Source organism: Pinus tabuliformis, chromosome 7, assembly GCF_031772625.1.
Source record: "Pinus tabuliformis cultivar Carrire ecotype Pingquan chromosome 7, CPIR1, whole genome shotgun sequence".
Classification (NCBI taxonomy): Eukaryota; Viridiplantae; Streptophyta; class Pinopsida; order Pinales; family Pinaceae; genus Pinus; species Pinus tabuliformis.
In genome coordinates this window covers 1,155,403,815-1,155,426,426 of record NC_142293.1, presented here as the reverse complement: position 1 = coordinate 1,155,426,426, position 22,612 = coordinate 1,155,403,815, and the positions used below count along the sequence as shown (strand labels likewise).

General features: G+C 37.8%; 1 pseudogene; it reads left to right on the top strand.

Annotated features, from left to right (window-relative positions):
* The first annotated feature begins 2,083 nt into the window (after positions 1-2,083).
* On the top strand, positions 2,084-22,440 carry LOC149251585 (1-aminocyclopropane-1-carboxylate synthase CMA101-like; annotated as a pseudogene).
* The last annotated feature ends 172 nt before the right edge of the window (positions 22,441-22,612 follow it).

The window sequence follows — 22,612 nt, the reverse complement described above, 5'->3', positions numbered from 1 at the left end:
CCCTAAATTTATAAATATAATAAATGGGCGAATCTCCATGGTATATAGGAAAAATGGAAGGCAATTTTATCAATAATATAATATGTATATATAATTTTTTGGCGAATCTCTCACAAGGCATGGCGAATATTTTAATCAATTATAAAATCTTGTAAGATCTTGGCAAGTCTTTCACTAAATAATAAAACTTTGTAAAGTCCTAGTGAATCTTAGCATAGGCTACATGCTAGTTTAATTCCCCCATTTAAATAGGCTACATTCCAGGTGAATACCATGGGTCAATACCATGTGCCATTTTGGTGAATACCATGGGTCAACACCATGTGCCATTTTTATTTTTATTAATTCTAATATTATGGTTAATAATGGTTTTTTGCATGGTATTAATAACAATCTAGTCCATGGTATTTGTCCCATAGTATTTTGGCCATAGGTTTCACCTAAATATAACCTATTTTTTGCTAAATATAAAAAGAGGTTTTATTTATTTACCATACGTCTAGTTTATTTATATTTTTATTTATTTACCATACCTTTTGAGTAAGTATAAAAAGATGTTTTATTTATTTACCATACCTCCACTTTACTTATATTTTTATTTGTTTACACTCTTACATGTATATAAGGTTACTTATGGAGTAAATATAAAAAAATGTTTTATTTATTTACCATACCTCTCATTTATTTATATTTTTATTAATTTACCATACCTCTTTTATAAATATGGTATTTGGCCCATAGGATTCACTTAAATAAAACCTATTCTTGAAGATGGGCGAATGGATTTACTTAAATAAAACTTATTCTTGGAAATGGGTGAATGGAAGTTTGTAAGTCCTAATTTCAAGGGCTAAATTTACCTTTTTTACCCTCTCCTTTAAAATAAGGTGGGCTATTTGAGGTGATTTGTAAAAATGTACTATGATACAAAATATTCGCCCACTAAAAATTTAAAACCCCTTAATTTCGCTAAAGGGTGAACATTCGCCCCTAAAATTATTCTTGTTGAACATGGTTGAACATGTCAATGATGTTTGACCATTTTTCCTGAGGTTGAAATTGGGTTTTAAGTACATAACATTATGCCACTAAGGTTTTTCTATTGGATTTTTTTTTGTTGTTTTTATGGTTTTGGAATTTATATGGTGTTACTTTTGTTTCATTTTTATAATATGTTCTCACATTTAGTTTTACCTCATTTTTTTTTACACAATCTCATTTCAATGTTTGTTTCATAATTTCATCTTGCAATAATGATTCTTTATGGACACAATGCCACATGGATCTTTTGTTTCTCTCATATACATATATATTTGCATTCATTGCATTCCAACAAATGATTTATAGGAACAGTAGATAAGGAATATGGCAGGTAATATACAAAAAAGATAAAAGAAATATGTGTTTATGGATGTGATTATCCATGGTTGTCTGTGATTCCCATATTGAATATCAGTGATCATGTTGGATCATGTAGATCATGATGTCGTTGAGTATGTAGATCACGATGTTGTTGTTAAATTAATTTTATGTATCATAGAACATCATTAACTATGGTTGAAAATGTTCCCCATAGTTAAATAAAGTTTATATCCATCTTTAACCGCCGTTAAAAAAATTCAAAAAGTGCGTAACAAGTGCCTTTAGTCTTTGATGTTCAATTTTTGTAGTCAATGAAGCTTTTCATTTTCCATTATACTACTTAAAGAATTATGTTTTTACATATTATATATTTCTTTATGTTCACCAAATTGGATGGTGGTGACAGAGATATCACAAAGTTTTTTTATCTGCAGCCACAAGCAGCGCTGGAATTTGATATAAAAGAAACCAATACGGTTGCCAACTTGCTTCGATAGTCCAACACTCGTAACTTAATTTCAAATTCCTAGTCTGACCACAGGGCGGAGGTGGTTTATTGTTCCTTAAACTTCCAAGAATTTCCTTCAGTTTTGATGCTCTCACGTTTAGTATGGTCTGACTGCATGACAGACATTTAGAAACACCCAGAGCTGCTAATTGGGATATACTTTCCATAGAGCCAACGAGAATTGCGATTTGGAATTTTCGAGCAAAGATATCGATGGAGAGCCAAACATCACAACAGCAACAAGAAGTTCCTGCGAGATTTCCTAAAAGACGAGCCCGCCTTTCATCAGTGGCAATGCCTAATGCCTATAGAAAAGACTCTCCTTACTTTGATTGCTGGAAGGATGTGACGCTAATCCCTATCATCCGACAAACAAACCTTCCGGAATTATCCAAACGGCCTTGGCGGAGAATGAGGTACACACCATAACATATGTATTCATATTCTATCACCTCTCACTGTCACACACGTGTTGGAAAACAATTTAAATTCCATCGAATAGAATGATACTTCACATGTTTGAAATTACATGCAGCTGTCGTTAGATTTGCTGGAAACTGGTTACTTGCGCGTTCAAAGGCATAGATCTGCGCTGAGCAGGGTGTGTCAAGTTTTAAGGAAATCGCTCTCTATCAAGAATACCATGGCCTCCCTGCTTGCATAAAGGTACAGAATTGTAACTCGATTACAAACTTGACATGTTCCCAAATGACCCTGAATTACTTTCTTGTTAATCAAATCGTACATGTGAAATGGGAGCCTGTAAAAAATGTAATAACTGATTGCAGGTGTCTGCAACGGAGTTAAGCAATTAATGCTTATTGACTGACCATGGTGAACGGTTGACACAGGTAATTATTAGTTTTTGAAGAATTCTTCGGCGAAAATCACATGGAGAAATTTTTGTCGACGCGTTTCGAACCAACCAGTGTGGTTCATCGTCACGACAAGTTGAATGAGCAGATCTGGCATATTCACTTTAAATAGACCGGGCAAAAAGGTAACAGTTAGAAAGACAACAGCTCGATTTGACCTGATAACAGTTAGTTTGACCATTATATTAATTTATATTATTTATTTATTTTATTTATATAATAGAAATAAATTAATCATAAAATGAATTAATTATAAAAATTAATTTTAAATATATTAATAAACTTACATTAATTTAAGTTTGTTAGAAATGTATACTATAATAGGTAAAATTATAATAAGTAAATTACTAAAAATAAATAAATAATTTCAAATATATTAATTTTGAACTCTTAAATAAAAATATTAGTTAGTTATAACCGCTAGTTTGACCATGATAAGGGCTAGTTTGATAATGTGAATTTATTTATTTATTTACTTATTTTATTTCAAAAATGGAATTAATAAATTATAATAGGTAAATTATAAAATATATTAATTTCAAATATATTAATTAATTTAAAATTGTTTGAAATATAGAATAAGTAATAATAAACATAAACAATTTTAAATATATTAACTAATATATATAACAAAATATATATATATATATATATATATATATATATATTTTCCAGCCCAGAAGTTGGGGGTTCTCAACACCCTTGCAACTCGTGCCTTAAGGATCTCTGATGATAAGAGCTTCGAGGAGGAGAAAGCCCACCTCCTTAATGTCTTTGTTGAAAACGGTTATAGTAGACACTTGGGACAAAAGGCTTTCCTCAAAGCGGCTAAGAATTCGTTAACCAAAAGAGGGCCTAAAGAGCGGATTCCTAGTGTCCATCTTCCATATGTTCAGGGGACCACGGATAATATTGCGAGGGTTCTTAAGAAGCATAATGTCCCCGCATCTTTTAGACCTCTCAACACCATTCGTAAATCCCTCAGATCTGTAAAGGATCCCATCGACCCTAAGGACATGAAAGGGGTTTATATTATTCCTTGTTCGTGTGGGACCCCCTATATTGGTGAGACTGGTCACTCCATTAATTAAAGGATTAGTGAGCACGCGGTTGACCTCAAGCATATGAGAACTAAGTCGTCCACTTTAGCAGAACATGTGGAGAAAACTAATCATCATGTCTGCATCGAGAAGGCTAGTGTGATTGCTAGAGTGTCGCAATTCCATCAGTGGAAATTTAGGGAAGCCTTGAAGATTGAAAAAAGACCGAAAAATCTCAATAGAGAGGATGGCTGGAAGATCAGTAGTTGCTGGATCCCAGCCCTCTCCCCCTAGTCATTTCCTTTTTCTTTATTTTCCTCCCTTATTTCATCGATTAATTAATTTTTAATATAGTAATTTATTTTATTTATTTTTATTTACTTATTTATTTATTATTATTATTATTATTATTATTATTATTATTATTATTATTACTTATTTATTTATTTATTATTATTATTTTTAACTATTAATTTAAACTTAATTTATCTAAGAAAATTAATTTTAAATCGATTTTAATTATTAATTTAAACTATTATTTAATTTTAATAGGTTAAAATTAGTATTAATATTATTAATTTATTTTATATATATATATATATATATATATATATATATATATATATATATATTTCTTTTTTATTTTTTATTTTTTATTTTTATTTATTTTTAAATTTATTTATTTTTTATTTTTTATTTTTTATTTTTTTTAAATCCATTTAAACTTAATTTAAGTAAAGTTAATTTTAAAATACTATTTTTACCATTACATAAACCTTGAATAAATTTTTTACTAACTAATATTTTTAATGTAACAATTGGAAATTAATTTTATTCCCATTAGTTAATATATTTGAAATTATTTATGTTTATTATTACTTATTCTATATTTCAAACAATTTTAAATTAATTAATATATTTTATGATTTACCTAATATAATTTATTAATTCCATTTTTGAAATAAAATAAGTAAATAAATAAATAAATTCGCCTTATCAAACTAGCCCTTATCATGGTCAAACTAACTGGTATAACTAACTAATATTTTTATTTAAAAGTTCAAAATTAATATATTTGAAATTATTTATTTATTTTTAGTAATTTACTTATTATAATTTTACCTATTATAGTATACATTTCTAACAAACTTAAATTAATGTAAGTTTATTAATATATTTAAAATTAATTTTTATAATTAATTTATTTCTGTTATATAAATAAAATAAATAAACAATATAAATTAATATAATTGTCAAATCGAGCTGTTGTTTTTCTCGCTGTTACCTTTCTGCCCGGTCTATTTAAAGTGCATATGCCAGATCTGCTCATTCAACTTGTCCTGACGATGAACCACACTGGTTGGTTCGAAAAGCGTCGACAAAAATTTCTCCATGTGATTTTCGCCAAAGAATTCTTCAAAACTTTGATATGGATCACAAAAGTCTCAATTCAATAGGTAATTACTATGTTTATGGAAGAAGTTGGAGGAAGAAAGAATTGTTCTCACTGTTGGAGCAACTCCAACTCATGAAGTCTTGACAATCTGTCTAGCTGATCCTGGAGAAGGCTTTCTAGTTCGAACACCCTGAGCTTAATGTTGGAATTTTCTGATAAATTCCATAACAGAAAGAAATTGCTCTGTTTTTGCACTCTGTTTTTCACAGAAAAACAGAAAATCGCTTGCTGGAAACAGTGTTTCAGCAACACAGTTTTTTTTCTTCAGTTGTTGTAACTTGTGTTGCAACAACGCTGTTCCTGGTGTTGCAGCAACGTAAATTTTGACGTCAAGTATTTTTTGAGTTACGGTGTAACAGAAACAAGAAAAATAGCTTGTATTTATTAAAATAAAACTAACTGTTTACAGATTTGTCTTCCTCATACTGAGGGAATTTCACAACTTCTATTGTTGAACATCTACTTCAGAAATTCATTAAGGAACGCTTCTGTTCCACACAGATAAACATCAAAAACGAATTACATTCAAATTTTTGCACTGCTGTGCATTTTCCCTTTCTACTGTCTGCTGCGTTGTTGCATCTACTCCTGTTGTGCGCTGCTGTGCGTTTCACTATCTGGCAGGTATTATCTTCACGCTGCTGCGTGCTCTCCTCTGCTCTCTATCAATCTGCTGCTAACCTTAAAACAGAACTGCTATGTGGTATTTATATGCTAAAACATATCTGATTAAAACAATAAAATATTACAAAATATCTTCTAATGCCTATCACCGAATTTAATGCAGCAAGGCGGTGATGCTTCTATCAAAAAACAAGTCGGTTGTCTGCAGGGGAATTCAATTGAAACTTTAATGCATATTAATGTGCAAAAATATTGGGCTTGACTTTGATGCACCGATCAGCTTGGAGTATTTACTGCAGATCAGATTCTTGTCCAGCTGTTCATTGTTGCAGTTGGAATTAAATTCCAACACTCCCCCTTAATTTCAACCGCTGCATACCCAGACATTTTCTAAAATGATCAAAACCTTTCTTTGCTAATGGTTTTGTCAAGATGTCAGCTAGCTGATCCTCTGTTCTGCAGTGCTGCAAAACAATCTCACCATTGTTAACCAATTCACGTATGAAGTGAAATTTGGTGTCTATGTGCTTTGTTCTTTTATGAAAAACAGAGTTTTTAGACAATGCTATTGCTGAGCTATTGTCACAGTAAATGGTTGTGCCCTTTTCTTGCTCATGACACAAATCTCTGAGAACTCTTCTCAGCCACACTGCTTGGCATGCTGCTGCTGTTGCTGCCACATACTCTGCCTCTGCTGTTGACAAAGCCACAACTGGTTGCTTCTTGGAAGCCCATGAGATGGCTCCCGATCCCATATGAAACACATATCCCGATGTGATTTTCCTATCATCAACACTTCCAGCCCAATCACTCTCAGTGTAACCTGTCAACATGAAATTTTCAGAAGAGGAGTATAAAATACCAAACCCCTTCGTTCCATTCACATACCTTAGAATTCTCTTGGCTGCCTGCCAATGAGTCTCTTTCGGTCTTTCCATAAATCTGGAAATTAAACTCACAGCGTGCATAATGTCCGGCCTAGTTGCAGTCAAGTACATAAGGCTGCCAACTATGCTCTTGTACAGTTTTGGATCAAAATATTTGTTGCTATCTTCTTTGGTTAATTTCAGCCCCACTACTGTTGGATTCACAGCAGCCTTGTTGTTCTGCATGTTAAATCTCTTCAACACTGCTTCTACATACTTATCTTGAGAAATGAAAACACCATTTTCACTTTGGTCTACTTCAATTCCAAGAAAATATCTTAAGAAGCCCAAGTCAGTCATTTCAAATTCACTCTTCATGACTGCTTTAAAATCAACAATGAGAGAAGCATCATTGCTAGTAAAAATCAGATCATCTACATATAAAACAACAATAATAATCTTACCGTCATTATGTTTTATGTAGAGTGTGGGTTCACCATCACACTTAGCAAACCCATTCTCAATCAGATAAGCATCAATTCTGATGTACCATGCTCTTGGAGCTTGCTTCAGCCCATTAAGAGCCTTCTTCAGTTTACAAACATTATGCTCTTGGCCTTCAACTTCATAGCCCGGAGGTTGATCAACATAAACCTCTTCTTTTAACACTCCATTCAGGAATGCAGATTTAACATCCATTTGATAAATCTTCCATTTGTGTTGTGCTGCAATAGACAACAATGTTCTCACTGTTTCCATCCTTGCTACTGGTGCAAAGGTTTCATCATAGTCTTTGCTTTGTTGCTGCTTGTAGCCTTTCACAACAAGTCTTGCTTTGTGCCTGTCAATCTTACCTTCAGCATTGCTTTTGGTCTTATAGACCCACTTAACTCCAATGGCATCTTTGCCTTCAGGGAGGTCCACCAACTCCCATGTTTTACTCTTCTCAATTGCACCAATTTCTTCATTCATTGCTTCAATCCATTTATCTTCATTTACAGCATCTTCAAAATGGATTGGGTCATCAATATGACAATACAAAGAGAATAATGAATTCAGACCAGTATTGTTACTTACCTCTCCTTGTTCATAAATCTCATTCAGATTTCTGAATCTTGGTCTTCTTGGTGTGCTTGGAGTTCCATCCGAACTTGAGGGTATATCTGATCCTTGTGGTGTTTCAGCAACAGCTGTTTGTGGTGTAATAGCATCTGTTCTTCTTGACTTCTCAAGGCTGTTCGGATTCCAACTTGTGGTGTGGTTTGTTGTACTTGTTGTGGTGTAGGAGGAGCCACCAAGGAAGGATTATTTGCTGTTGTCCCTTCCTCTTGTTCTTCATGAGACACAATTGTCTTCACATTCACTGTTTTTTCCAAGCTTCCATCCCAAGCTTCATCTTCAATGAACTGCACATCTCTGCTTACTATTAATTTCTTGGTGGATGGATTATAGAGTTTGTATGCTTTTGACTCATCACAATAGCCAACAAAGACACACTTCTCCCCCTTACTATCAAGCTTTTTCCTTAGCTGATCCGGTACATGTGCATATGCAACACAACCGAATACTCTCATGTGAGTGACAGTTTGTTTTTTACCACTCCATGCCTCTTCTGGTATTCTGTTCATGACAGCTTTAGTTGGGCATCTATTCAAGATGTAAACTGTGCAAGTAACAACTTCTGCCCAATACTCATGCAGCAAGTGTTTTGCCTTCAGCATACTTCTGACCATGTCAAGAATGGTCCTATTCTTTCTTTCAGCAACATCGTTTTGCTAAGGTGTATATCTTGTGGTAAACTGCTTTTGTATGCCATTCTCTCTACAAAAATGCAGAAAGTCTTGGGAGATGTACTCTCCTCTTCTATCTGTTCTGAGCACTTTGATATAATGCCCACACTGCTTTTCAACAAGAGTTTTGAAGTGTCGGAATTTCTCAAACACTTCACTCTTCTGTTTCAGCATATACACCCATGTCTTTCTGGTGTAATCATCAATGAAGGTTAAAACATATTTATTTCCAGCAAATGATGGTATTTGCATCGATCCACACACATCAGAGTGAACAATTTCCAAGGGTGCTTTTGCCCTTATACTCTTTCCTGCTGGAAAGCTTTCTTTGTGTTGCTTTCCCAAGATGCAGCCTTCACAAAGGTTGTCTGGTTTCTCAATCAACGGCAATCCCTTTACCATGCCCTTTATGTGCAACAGATTCAGGCCTCCAAAATTGAGATGTCCAAATCTCAAATGCCACAACCAATTCACATCTTTCACTTGTTCCTGAAAGACTTCTTGTGTTACAGCCGCAATAGTTCTGCCTTCCTTTAAATCTGCCCTGAGTTTGAGAGGAAACATTCTATTGCTGGTGGTGGGCCCCAGTATTGTAGCAATAATGCTACAACTCCTGGAACTCCCTTCTTTAATTTTATCAACCCGGTAGTTCGTAACAAACTTGGAAGCAACGGTGTTGTATGCACAAGTACTAGCTCTTGCCGCAACTGTCACTTGGTCAGCTGGCACAAGTCCGCTAGGAGCTTAAGCCAACTTCTATGAACTCTTAGAAGAAGCTTTTTAATTGATGGACGAAAGCTAACTCGAAGGAAGCTAATCTAATTGTGAAAAGAAACCGAAAGCCAAAAAGAAACGCAAACCCTAGCAAACCCTAATTCTACCAGCTAGTCCTACTGACGCAAAGGAGAGCATGCAAAATACTGAAAGAGATGCCATTACTTCTATGAAGGTAAAATACATGTGTCTAGACTACTACTATCTGAAGAAAACATCTTTTTGTATTTTTGATTAAGTTGTTAGAATTATCATGCATGTGCTTTTAACTGGCTTTTCACTGTGCAGAGGTGGATCAAGGAGGAGAAATGCTTGGGAAAGGTTGGCAAGGTTTAGAGATGGTCTAAGGGGTCCCTAACACCCTTCCAGAGAGTCTCACAAAGTTTGGCTGCCATGAAATCGTGTTTATGAGCTTCTACAGGAAGTCTGCAGGGGTTCTACAGGATGTTTAGGATTTCTACAGGATGTTCTGTAATTCTTCTACAGGATGTTTAGTAATGGAATTTTGGAGCATGGATGGAGGGAAAGAGGTGGAGGAATGAGTATGGAGGTGAAATAGGGGTGTAGGGGAGTTCAAGACTTGGAGGATGGAGTTGAGGAGAAGGTGTAGATGGCTGGACTTGTTCCAAGAAGGGATGAAACGATGTTGCACAAGAAGATGAGAATCATGGCAAGCGAATGAGGCAAATGTAAGGTAAGGGTTCTGAGTGAAGGGTGAAGCAGGTAGGTTGGATGGGGTATGTGCAGGTAAGGAAGGGTAATAGGTACCCTGCAAGTGGTATTTCAAACTGAACACACAAACACTTATAAAACCTATGACCTAGTTACTTTACTCTATTCTGACATAAGTAACAACAAAAGGAAATGAACAGAAGTTTATTGGCAGTGAAACCATGTGAAACAACTATGAGACTAAGTGATCATAAACCTAAGCATGCATCCAAACTGATATCAAGTTCTACGAACGAGATTCAAACACTAATGATTGCATGGTGAAGGAAAGAAAGTGTTTTTGTTTGGGACAACATGGTTACTTCAACTCCAGCCCTTGATCCAATAAGGAAGAGGTGAAACCAAAAGTGTTTGCTAACCCTTTTTTGGAGCTTTTTCCTATTATTATCCTACCAATATATTCTGAACATAAACAGCTACTTTAACCATCAAAAGAGATCTAAATAAAGAAGCAAGATCTAAATCTAAATAGCAGATTTTATTTCAAGAACGCAACAAACACATAAAGATAAACGAAGGAGGTACTGGGCGCTTGAGATGGGCCCAACCCCAAGACCTACAGCCTGCCAAGAGAGATTTAGAGCTGGTGCAAAGCTGGATTCATCTTTATTGATCAAGAAATGAAGAGTTACATCAAAACTGTCCACAAGAAGGACATGAAAATGACCTGAAAGCAAAGCTAATCTATTGCATAAAAATCGAACTACAAACTAGCTAACTAATGGCTGCAAAATGACTAACCACTAGCTACTATCTACTGGCTAACTAGCTAACATCCACTGGCCAACCAAAATGAGGCCCTAAGCCTTCTTATTTATACAATTTGAGGACCCAACAGTCCTCCTAAAATTTAGGGACTCGGCTGCCCAAGACTTGTAGTTAACAGCAATCCTACTTGACTTGCTTGGCTACCCTTGTGTTGATTGATTCAGTGGCCCTTGAACTCCGAACTGATGGTGGAGAATTCGAGGTAAGGGCCCATAAATGAAGGGGACACCTTCCTACAAATCCTCTCCCTTGTCTTCTCACGAATTTGGCTGCCAAGTGCTCATTAAGACCTTCAATTTTGTCTCCAAAATGACCAAAAAGGCTACACAAAGCACCCATTAGACTTGTTGGCATAATGACTAACCAAATTCACTCTATTAGCATAAATATAATCAAAAACATGCAATAAACTAATGAGAATGGTGGATTAAGTCAAATTAGGAGGTTGAATGAGCCCAAATAATTGCCCATTTTTAGGGCTCATCATCACCCCCTACTGAAAGTGTTGCTCATCCTCTGAGCAACCAATCTCTCTCCTCATCTTTGATGGCCCTGGTGGCCTCCTTGGCTAAAATCTCGGCCAATTTCTCCTTCTGCTGCCCTTTTTCCAAACTTCCTGTAGAAATTCCTGTAGTTGAGTTCTGGCTTCCTGTAGAAACAGTCTTCAATGTTTTTGCCTGCTTGACTGAAGATGCCTTCTCCTTGACCTGTGTTGTGGTTGCCTTGGGTGTGTCCCTACTTGTTTTGACGTTTTTAGTCCTCTCTGCCCGTGTTTGAAACCATTTCTCCCTTGGTGTTTGTGCCTTCATTCCTCCCACAGTTTTGGCCTTAGCAGCTTGGCATTTCACTCATTCTTCTTGTTCCTTCTGTGGTGGTCTGTCTTGTGCTTCTTTTCCATGTCCTTCCACTACTCCTCCTATTCTGCTTGTTTGAATTCTTATGCTTTTCCTGGCCTTAAAATACATGGATGCCTGCCTTTTTCTTTTTTCTTTTTGTTTTGTAGGTGTGCTTAATGCAGCATGCACAGCTGTTGCTTCCCTTGCCAACATTTCAGGGGATTTCTCTTTTTGTTGTTCTTTCCCTTCACTTCCTGTAGAAATCTCTATGCCTTCTGTTTCTGCTTGTGTCCTTGATATCTCAGGGTGTGTCTTTTCCTATTGTTGTTGTTGTTGTTTTTTTTTTTTTTTGTTCCTGCTTTGGCTGTGGCAGCCTTCATCTTCTTCCCCTTTCTGCTCTTCTTCCTCACTATTAGAAGGACTGATATCATAGGTGAGGGCTTTTATGTCACTTTCTGCTATCATGTCCCTGAAGACTTCCCAACTAGGGAGTGTGAATGTATGGAGGGCTTCTTGGTCTTTAAGATACAATGCATAGGATCTAGCTGGTTGTCTCCATTGCAGGGCTTCTATTGCCTAGCTGGCTGTGCAGGCCATCTGGGCTTCTCTCTCCTACAACTGTTGTTTCAGTATCAATATTTCAGCTGCTGCCTGAGACTTCCTCTCTTGGTGCTGCTTTATCCTCATTTCAACATCAGGCTGTGTCTCTTCCCTTGGCTATTGTTTCTCTAAATTCCTTTTGCTTGTCCTCCATGTGGTGTTGAGTGTTTTTTTCTAAAAAAAATGCTCAGGCGAGAAAGTAGGTAGAACTGAAAACAGAGGGATAGCTGAATTTTCACCTTTTTCTGAAACCAAACAAGAAATTTTCCATGTGCTTCTCCTTACAACATCAAATTGCAATATTTCCCTTTGTTTTAAACTGCTTTTGTACTGAATTTGACTCTCTGCTTTTGAAAAGAAGAATTTTGTTTTCACAGACAGAGTACAGAGATCAAGTTTTCTTCTCAGCACACATACAGATATGCAAATTTAAAATTTTTCATACACAGGCTGGCCCCCACAGTTGCATACATCTTCCCTACAGGAGAATTTTAAAAACAGGAAACATGGACGAGAATCTTGATGCAGAAATGACTGGGAAACCCAGTGCAATACACAGGCAAACGTTTTTCTTCCAATTCACTGGCAGATTTTTCTCTGATTCCACAATCTGATGCTGTCCAATTCACCACCTTTTCAAAACATACCATGCATAGAGGAGTTTTCTCGAGCATACCTCGTTTTGAGCTTGAAATTTTCTAAAAATCCTGTGTTTTCTTTCTGCAGGGCTGTTTTCTGCCTTTCCTGTAGACAACTTCCTGTAGAAATGCCTGTAAAGCTCCCTGCACCTCTGAGCGAGCCTAATACACATCAGAATCTAGAACACAGGTAGAGAAACTGGTGGAGGATGACTAGTTAATCATTTTGTGCAAACTTCAGTTGACGATGTGGCAAGTGCAGATGAACAACAGTTCGTGAGTTTCAGCCGAGCCTTCTTTAGTTGCTGCGTGATTTGTGGTGAGCTGGCAAGAACATGTGTTGGCCATGCAGACAGAAGTGCTGTCATGAATCATCACGTTTCCTACCTATGATCACTCCATCAATCACGTTGAAGGTCAAACAGTCACCATTATTTGTTTCCCAATTTCCTCCTGAGATGGCTGAGCGCACGTGTCTTACTCAACCACCGAGCGTTGTTGAACTAGATGCGGGTGGCCAGTTAGCTGGCCACCGATTTTTTTTAATCCTGACCATCTCATTGCTCATGCAGTTTCTAAATTACATTCATGCAATCAGAGGAATTAGTTTCAGTCACGTACCTGGAAGTCGAATGGCTGTCGTGAGCTGTTGTGGGCTGTCATTGCTGCATGCATTTGATTTTATGGTTGCATGATGGCTTGGTTGCTGATTCATGACTGGTTTCCATGTGCAGGTGTCCTCTAGCCAGATGCATGCAACAAGAGTTCATTTCCATGTTCAGATCTGCATGTTCAAGCTGTTGCTGCTGTATTGTCACAGAACCAGAACTTGTTTTCGCCATTTCTCCCAAACAGTAAAGCGGATCGATCTGAAACTTGCTGAGCATGTTTCTATCATCATGATGCACCTCCCATAGCAAAATCGTGATCAATGGATGCACGGATTTCGAGAAAAATGGAAAATGGCTGAAGATTTCAGAGATCGATTTCTCGGAAACCGTGCATCGGAATCGGCTGAAACTTCTTGGGTAGGCTAATATCACCCATGTGCATCTCCCCATGAAACAGGTTTTACAACGGATGCACGGATATGGCGAAAATGTAAAAATGGCTGATAGTGATGGAGGCTGATTTCTTGGAAACCGTGCATCGGAACGGCATGTAACTGCTCAGGCATGTTGTCATCACCCTTGTACAATTCCCCATAAAACGGTTTGTCAAATGGATGCACGGTTTTCAAGTTATGGCAAAAACAAATTCTATTCTATGTGTTTTTGCTTCAAGGCACTTTGCATTTTTGTTGCATGGTATGAAAAAAGGAATTTTGGCTGTGATGCAGGTATGGAGATGATGGAGGAGGAGTTGAAAGATTGCATGAGGACTTCTGAACCCTTGAGGAAGCTACCATGTTCGCCAAACCACTTTTTGAAATCCATGTCTAGTTTCCCACAATTTCTACAGGAAGTTCCTGTAGAAGCACAATGAGAAGCACAATGAGGTGGAAAAAAATGATGGAGAAAGGCAAGGGATGGACACACAAGTGCTTGTAGGCCTAATCAACAGATTCCCACCATCAGATTCCATTTTAGACTTGAATTTGGTTCATCCAAAGGTTCTACAGGATGTTTCCTGTAGAAATACAGAGCTCCCTGTAGAAGGCACAAGAAAAATTCCTTTAACCTTGATTTGAGTGCTCCTCCTGTCATAAAACGTCCTTCTTGCAACCTGCAATTAGCCAATGGAAATTAGTTTTATTTTTATTTTTCTTTTTCTCTTTTTTTTTGAAAAACAACTAGGGCGCCTCATGGAGGTTTTCACCCTAATTGCCTGCCCTGGGCGCCTCCAAGGAAGGTTTTCACCCAGGGATCTTATTCCTTTTTATTTTCTCTTCTTTCCAACCCATTGACCGCCTCATGGAGGTTTTCAATCAATGAGCCAATCTAAGGCGCCTCCGAGGAGGTTTTCACCTTAGATTTTTCCTCTTATTTCCATTTTTTTCATTTCTTTACTTTTTTTCCTTTTTTTTTTTCTTTTTTTTTTCTACCCTACCCTACTTGAAAAACAAAATCATTTTCAAGTATAAGAATACTTCCAATGGAGCCATGTGCACATCGAGATTAGAGACAAGATGATGTGAAGGCTCGAAATGCATGCTTTGACAGGTATCCAGATTTCAGAGACCAAATGATCTGACTTTGAAGGGATCAAACATAGTTGAGGAAGATAGTACCGCTGCAACTTAGTGACCGTCTGAAACCATATCTCAATATAGCTTTGATATCCTTGGTTCTTTTGCTGATCTGGATCATGTTTCATGTCACCTTCTAACATGACATTCTCATCTTCCTCTTTTTGCTGATCTTTCTCTTGAGTACATGGAGGATTTGATGGTAACCATGAAGGAACTCTCTCGATCTCTGATTCTGATCTCTTCTCTTCATCAAGTGCAGCCCATGGTTCTTTGATCTCCTCTTTGGAATCTTCTTTTTCCTTTGGTCCTTCAATGTTGCCAATATAATCTCTGTTTTGCAACACTCTTCCTGAGCTTTGGTGAACATCATTGAGCTCAAAAGGAGTCATTTGCACATGTTGTGCCTCAGCTTTGCAATTGGGTTGAGCTACTCCACTATATTGTTTTGGAAATGGTGGTACGGGTAGCTGAGTGGGGGTGTATATTTGAGATGGATGTGGATGGGGTTGTGGTTGAGCAGGCATTTGGGGTTGCCTTGGTGGAGCAGGAGGCGATGGTTGCGGATGAGCAGGTGGTAGAGGAAAATGAGCGGGATGAGAGTTGTACTGGGGCCTCCCCTCCTGATAAGGTGCATTCCACTGAGGCTGTGGCTGAGCATAAGAGTGAAATGAATGAGCAACTGGTTGGGCATAATATGGATCCGTGAAGGAACAAGGAGTAGGTGTGAACTAGGAAGGATGAGCAGAGGGACCCCAAGAAGGCATGAAAGTGGCTTGATAGGGGTCATAATAGGTCTCAGGTGTCCCTTGCAGCTCCTGCTGGTAAGATTTAGGTCCAGGCGGCTTCCTTTGGTTCATATAATAGAGTGGTTCAGTGGCTCCTTTAACTCTTTGATATGCAACTTTAAGTCCAGGCAAGGAAGGGCACTGATTCGTAGGATGGTATTCTTCACAAACAAAACACACTTCTATGGAGTACAATGGACATTCGTTCCTAGGACGTTTTCTAGTGCACCTAGGACAAAAAATGGCCAAAGCCCTCTTGGCTTCTTCTTGCTTCTTTTGGATCCGCAAGATATCCAGTTGCATGGCAAGAAACTGCCTCATATCACTCTTGAAATCTTCCAGCTGATTTGCAAATTCATCTTTGGATAAGGGACTGCTCCCAACATTTCTGCTTGTAGCCATTTTCTCCAGAGGAATGGCTCCTTCTTCTTCTACCCTAGAGGTTCTTTAAATATGCCTTGATGTCCACCCAGGGGTTCTTCTTAGTCACAACCATCGAAGAAGAGAGAAGGTTGGCTATGTGAAGCAAAGGGGGGTGTTGTGAAAATATTTTTCTAACTTATCTCTACTCCTACCAGGCATCAAAGGAAATCTTTTTGGTTGATTTTTTCTTTTTTCTACTTCTACCTGCAAAACTGAGATAGATTGAACTGCAACTAACTATCTTGCTAAAATGAAAATGCGAATTGAAATGAAAGCAGGAAAGGACTAATCTATTTTGCTCAAATGAAATTGAAAGAATGAAATTCTACGCTACGCTTGCGAAATTGAAATGCTAATCTACGCTTGCAGAAATGAAATTGCGGAATTGAAATGCTAATCTATAAAAGCGGGAAAGGCTAATCTACTTTTGCAGAAACGAAATTGCATAATGGAAATGAAATAAACTACTTAGCAGAAGGTTGTAGTAGAAAATAGAAGAATAGCAGCAATCACCAATAATCTAACGCTTCCCCGGAAACGACGCCAAAAAGATGGTGGGCCCCAGTATTGTAGCAATAATGCTACAACTCTTGGAACTCCCTTCTTTAATTTTATCAACCCGGTAGTTCGTAACAAACTTGGAAGCGACGGTGCTGTATGCACAAGTACTAGCTCTTGTCGCAGCTGTCACTTGGTGAGCTGGCACAAGTCCGCTAGGAGCTTAAGACAACTTCTATGAGCTCTTAGAAGAAGCTTTTTAATTGATGGACGAAAGCTAACTCGAAGGAAGCTAATCTAATTGCGAAAAGAAACCGAAAGCCAAAAAGAAACGCAAACCCTAGCAAACCCTAATTCTACCAGCTAGTCCTACTGACGCAAAGGAGAGCATGCAAACTACTGAAAGAGATGCCATTACTTCTATGAAGGTAAAATACATGTGTCTAGACTACCACTATCTGAAGAAAACATCTTTTTGTATTTTTGATTAAGTTGTTAGAATTATCATGCATGTGCTTTTAACTGGATTTTCACTGTGCAGAGGTGGATCAAGGAGGAGAAATGCTTGGGAAAGGTTGGCAAGGTTCAGAGATGGTCTAAGGGGTCCCTAACACCCTTCCAGAGAGTCTCACAAAGTTTGGCTGCCACGAAACCGTGTTTATGAGCTTCTACAGGAAGTCTGCAGGGGTTCTACAAGATGTTTAGGATTTCTACAGGATGTTCTGTAATTCTTCTACAGGATGTTTAGTAATGGAATTTTGGAGCATGGATGGAGGGAAAGAGGTGGAGGAATGAGTATGGAGGTGAAATAGGGGTGTAGGGGAGTTCAATCCTTGGAGGATGGAGTTGAGGAGAAGGTGTAGATGGCTAGATTTGTTCCAAGAAGGGATGAAACGATGTTGCACAAGAAGATGAGAATGATGGCAAGCGAATGAGGCAAATGTAAGGTAAGGGTTCTGAGTGAAGGGTGAAGCAGGTAGGTTGGATGGGGTATGTGCAGGTAAGGAAGGGTAATAGGTACTCTGCAAGTGGTATTTCAAACTGAACACACAAACACTTATAAAACCTATGACCTAGTTACTTTACTCTATTCTGACATAAGTAACAACAAAAGGAAATGAGCAGAAGTTTATTGGCAGTGAAACCATGTGAAACAACTATGAGACTAAGTGATCATAAACCTAAGCATGCATCCAAACTGATATCAAGTTCTACGAACGAGATTCAAACACTAATGATTTCATGGTGAAGCAAAGAAAGTGTTTTTGTTTGGGACAACATGGTTACCTCAACTCCAGCCCTTGATCCAATAAGGAAGAGGTGAAACCAAAAGCGTTTGCTGACCCTTTTTTGGAGCTTTTTCCTGTTATTATCCTACCAATATATTCTGAACATAAACAGCTACTTTAACCATCAAAAGAGATCTAAATAACGAAGCAAGATCTAAATCTAAATAGCATATTTTATTTCAAGAATGCAGCAAACACATAAAGATAAACGAAGGAGGTACTGGGCGCTTGAGATGGGCCCAACTCCAAGAGCTACAGCCTCCCAAGAGAGATTTAGAGCTGGTGCAAAGCTGGATTCATCTTTATTGATCAAGAAATGAAGAGTTACATCAAAACTGTCCACAAGAAGGACTTGAAAATGAGCTGAAAGCAAAGCTAATCTATTGCATAAAAATCGAACTACAAACTAGCTAACTAATGGCTGCAAAATGACTAACCACTAGCTACTATCTACTGGCTAACTAGCTAACATCCACTGGCCAACCAAAGTGAGGCCCTAAGCCTTCTTATTTATACAATTTGAGGACCCAATAGTCCTCCTAAAATTTAGGGACTCGGCTGCCCAAGACTTGTAGTTAACAACAATCCTACTTGACTTGCTTGGCTGCCCTTGTGTTGATTGATTCGGTGGCCCTTGAACTCCGAGCTGATGGTGGAGAGTTCGAGGTAAGGGCCCATAAATGAAGGGGACACCTTCCTACAAATCCTCTCCCTTGTCTTCCCACGAATTTGGCTGCCAAGTGCTCATTAAGACCTTCAATTTTGTCTCCAAATTGACCAAAAAGGCTACACAAAGCACCCATTAGACTTGTTGGCATAATGACTAACCAAATTCACTCTATTAGCATAAATATAATCAAAAACATGCAATAAACTAATGAGAATGGTGGATTAAGTCAAATTAGGAGGTTGAATGAGCCCAAATAATTGCCCATTTTTGGGGCTCATCAGCTGGTCATCTGCACCTGTGCAATGATCTTCTTACTTGGAGGTATGTCTCTGATAGTACACAAATAATCTTTGAAGAACACGTTGTAACCTTTGTTTATGAGTTGTCTAATGCTCAAAAGATTACATTTCAGACCAGGTACATAGTATACCTCTGGCACAATCATCTGTTCTCCATTTTTTGCTCGAATACTGACTCTGCCCTTACCCTTGACAGATATCTTATCATCAGTCCCTGTTGTTACCTCAGATTTCACATTTTCATCCAGATTGGCAAACATTGCAATATTTCCACTCATGTGATTACTACAACCTGAGTCTAAGAACCAAAAATCTTCTTGTTTGTCTTGTGCTATGTTACATGTTAACAGCATGTTCTTTGGGTTCTTATCTTCTTCATTTGCAAAATTAGCATTCAGCCTATTATTCATGTCATTTTATTTTTTCTTGCATTCATTGGCGTAGTGCCCAAATTTTTTACAATAATGACATTGGACTTGGGATTTGTCATACCTTTGTCCATGAGCTTGCTGTTTGCTTGAACCTTCAGCTTGGTTCTGATTGCATCTCCTTCCGCTTGTGCTAACAGGATAATTTCTGCCTTTGTTTTGGCTTCTTCCACGACCTCTGTTATTTGCTCTGCCTCGGCCTCTTCTTTGGCCAAAAGACATCTAAGTCTTGAATGCTTGCTCAAATGAGGAATCTATTCCTCTACTCAGTCTGTGTTCATGAGACAAAAGTGAAGCACTCAGCTCATCTACCGTGAACTGTGAGAGATCTTTTGTTTCTTCTATTGCTACCACAATAGACTCAAACCTTGAGGGTAAACATCTCAAGATTTTCTCTACAATCCTTCTATCTTCAAGAATCTCACCATGAGATCTTATCTGGGTTATCAAGCCAATAACCTGAGTGAAGAATGAATCTATTGTATCAGATTCCTTCATGCTGAGATTTTCAAAGTCTCTCCTCAACATCTGCAACTTTGCAGTCTTCACCTTCTCCATGCCTTGATAGGCAGTTTGGAGAATATCCCATGCCTCTTTGGATTTTGTTGCTGCAGCAATCCGCGGAAAAACACTTTCATGTACTGATTGGAAGAGGAAAAAGAGGGCTTTGGCATCCTTCTTTCTGTCACCCTTCAACTGGTCTCTTTCTGCTACTGTCAAAGCAGCCAGTGCTGTTGCATCTGCAGGTTCAGCATAGCCAGTTTCAACCAGCTCCCATAGTCCTTGAGAAGCAAACAATGCTTTCATTGTTATGGACCAATAACTGTAATTTTTCCCATTAAACTGTGGCAGTTGGGGATTTGTCAAACCTGTTCCAGCATCTGCCATCTTAACCTGTATTGGTAAAGAAAATATACTGATTGTATTTTGAAAACAAGCAAAAACTTTCTCTACTGGAAAAATCTGCTCAACAAACTTCTTACAGCTCCTACAGTGAAAAACAAGCTCTGTTGTTGACTCACTGAGTGCCTAGACCAGCTCTGATACCATGTTGGAATTTTCTGATAAATTCCATAACAGACAGAAATTGCTCTATTTTTGCACTCTGTTTTGCACAGAAAAACAGAAAATCGCTTGCTGGAAACGGTGTTTCAGCAACACAGTTTTTTTTCTTCACTTGCTGTAACTTGTGTTGCAACAACGCTATTCGTGGTGTTGCAGCAACGTAAATTTTGACGTCAAGTATTTTTTGAGTTATGGTGTAACAGCAACAGGAAAAATAACTTGTATTTATTAAAATAAAACTAACTGTTTACAGATTTGTCTTCCTCATACTGAGGGAATTTCACAACTTCTATTGCTGAACATCTACTTCAGAAATTCATTAAGGAACGCTTCTGTTCCACACAGATAAACATCAAAAACGAATTACATTCAAATTTCTACACTGTTGTGCATTTTCCCTTTCTGCTGTCTGCTGCGTTGTTGCATCTACTCCTGCTGTGCGCTGCTGTGCGTTTCACTATCTGGCAGGTATTATCTTCACGTTGTTGCGTGCTCTCCTCTGCTCTCTATCAATCTGCTGCTAACCTTAAAACAGAACTGTTGTGTGGTATTTATATGCTAAAACATATCTGATTAAAACAATAAAATATTACAAAATATCTTCTAATGCCTATCACCGAATTTAATGCAGCAAGGCGGTGATGCTTCTATCAAAAAACAAGTCGGCTGTCTGCAGGGGAATTCAATTGAAACTTTAATGCATATTAATGTGCAAAAATATCGGGCTTGACTTTGATGCACCGATAAGCCTAGAGTATTTACTGTAGATCAGATTCTTGTCCAGCTATTCATTGTTGCAGTTGGAATTAAATTCCAACACTTAAATCGATTGCTGATTCCCTACCTAGGAAAAACTCATTTTTATATATAGTGTTAATGATATACGATTTTAGTACTGCCAATCTGCTATAAAATTATGAATATATGTCAGCACAAAATATTTCTCTACAATGCCCCAGTACACCATAAAAATGGCAAAATATTTTGAATTGTAGCTTCACTAATGAAAGCATGACTGAATGAATCTTGTTCTTATTGCAGTTTCGACAGAGATCTAAAAAGGCGGACAGGGGTCGAGCTCATACCCGTCCACTGTAGCAGTGATAACGATTTCCAGATAACGGTACCTGCCCTTGAACCATCCTATCAGTAGGCCAGGCCTCGGAATATACAATTGAAGGGCCTTTTGGTAACAAATCCTTCAAACCCATTAGGAACCACTGTGGAGGCTATCGCTCTAAGAAAGTTGCTTGCTTTTGCATCAGCGAAGAACGTTCATCTGGTCCCTAACGAGATTTATTCGGGATGAGTCTTTTCATCTCCAGAATTCACTAGTATTGCAAAGATTTTAGCAATCAAAAATATTTCCCAACGAGAGTGTGTTCACATTGTTTACAGTCTGTCGAAAGACCTAGGACTACCGATCTTTCGAATTGGAGTATTTTACTATCACAACGATACAGTGGTTACTGCTACTCGAGAATGTCCAGTTTTTCCTTGGTTTCTTCCCAGACACAATACCTCATTGCTTCAATGCTATCTGATACGGAATTTGTAAGAAAATATTTAGCATAAAATAATAAGAGACTACGCAAGAGAGACGCAATGTTCGTCAGTGGACTGCATTTGGTTGCCATCAATTGCTTGAATAGCAACGCCGGTTGGTTCTCTTGGGTGGATGTCAGACATCTTCTGCAATCCCGTAAGGAGGAAGGAGAGATTAGACTATGGAAGATCATCTTAAAACAGATTGGGTTGAATATTTCTCGTGGCTCTTCCTGCCATTGTAGTGAGCCCGGGTAGTTCAGGTTCTACTTCGCCAATATGACCGATAACACGGCGCAAGTATTGTTGAATCGGATTCATTTCTTTATGTATTGCAGGATATCGACTCAGCGATACAACGAGGAGGGGACATATTAGACAAACCAAGTGCATGCAGATGACTTTAACAAGAAATTCTGTTTCGATCCAACGTACTCACTCACTGAGGCTAATAGTTTACTTTGGAAATATTAATTTCAACCACGGTTTTAAACACATTTAAAATAACTATACTTGCCTAGTCAATTTTTGCAGGTTGAAATTTTGTTTG